This window comes from Anneissia japonica, unplaced genomic scaffold, assembly GCF_011630105.1.
Source record: "Anneissia japonica isolate Jap-2015-1 unplaced genomic scaffold, ASM1163010v1 scaffold6997_len847652_cov182, whole genome shotgun sequence".
NCBI lineage: Eukaryota > Metazoa > Echinodermata > Crinoidea > Comatulida > Comatulidae > Anneissia > Anneissia japonica.
The window spans coordinates 545898-546852 of NW_022730884.1; positions in this window are offsets into that span (position 1 = coordinate 545898).

Genomic DNA, 955 nt, shown 5'->3' on the forward strand with positions numbered 1-955 from the left:
GAAATTATTGCAAAGAATTCCTGTTATTGAAATACTTAAACCGACTTAATGCACAGTATTATTACATCAGAAACCATTTAACCTCAGGATGGAGTGATTAACAAGGGATATATAAGATTTAAATTGAACCATTTTGATTTGATTAAAGAGTAAACAACAAACACTTCACGTCAACAATCTTGAAAGGAAAAGCTACTCTTCTTAATCGATTCTGAATAAACCGAGGTTTCCTGAGCACTCGTTACGCCGACTAAATGTAACATTTGGCGCGTAGATGAAGAGATAGCAGACGATATTCGTTCAAGATCCACTTCACGTATCAATTATTACAATTTTGCGCCGTTTTTTATATTGCATAAATTTTAATGGAAAGAATTAGTGATCATGTTTTGCAAAGGTCTTTAGTTGAGGACGATCCTTGTTTTCTAATTGAAGAGCCGAGTACCGGTAAAGGAAGACGATGAGCATTTTATTTATCAACAACTCCACTAAATACTTGCAATGAAAAATGAATTACTAATGCAAACACACCACTGGAAAAGACGGAGCAAAATACAATAGAATGTGTTGGTAATTAAGTGACTTGAATCGTGGATAGGTTATAACACTCATTAACGACTGACTCTTTTCACCAGGGCTTAGCTAACTTGGTTAATAAGTTAGTTGATGAATTGTAATGCCACATGGCGTCTGCACATTTATGCATTTATTAATATGATAAAACAAAAACAATTCAGTATCGATACAATTAATACTTTTACTTCCTCGTTTTCAATCGAGGGTATGTGGAAGACTACGCGAAGCAGCATTGCCCTTTAGTATAATGATATTTGCCTTACATGCATATTACAGTCCTACACATTTTGATCACGGTTCAATGCAACTTGGTCGTGTTAACATCTGTCTCTTATACACATCTAGATGAGAATAAGAGACAGGAGTAATTGTTGCCGTA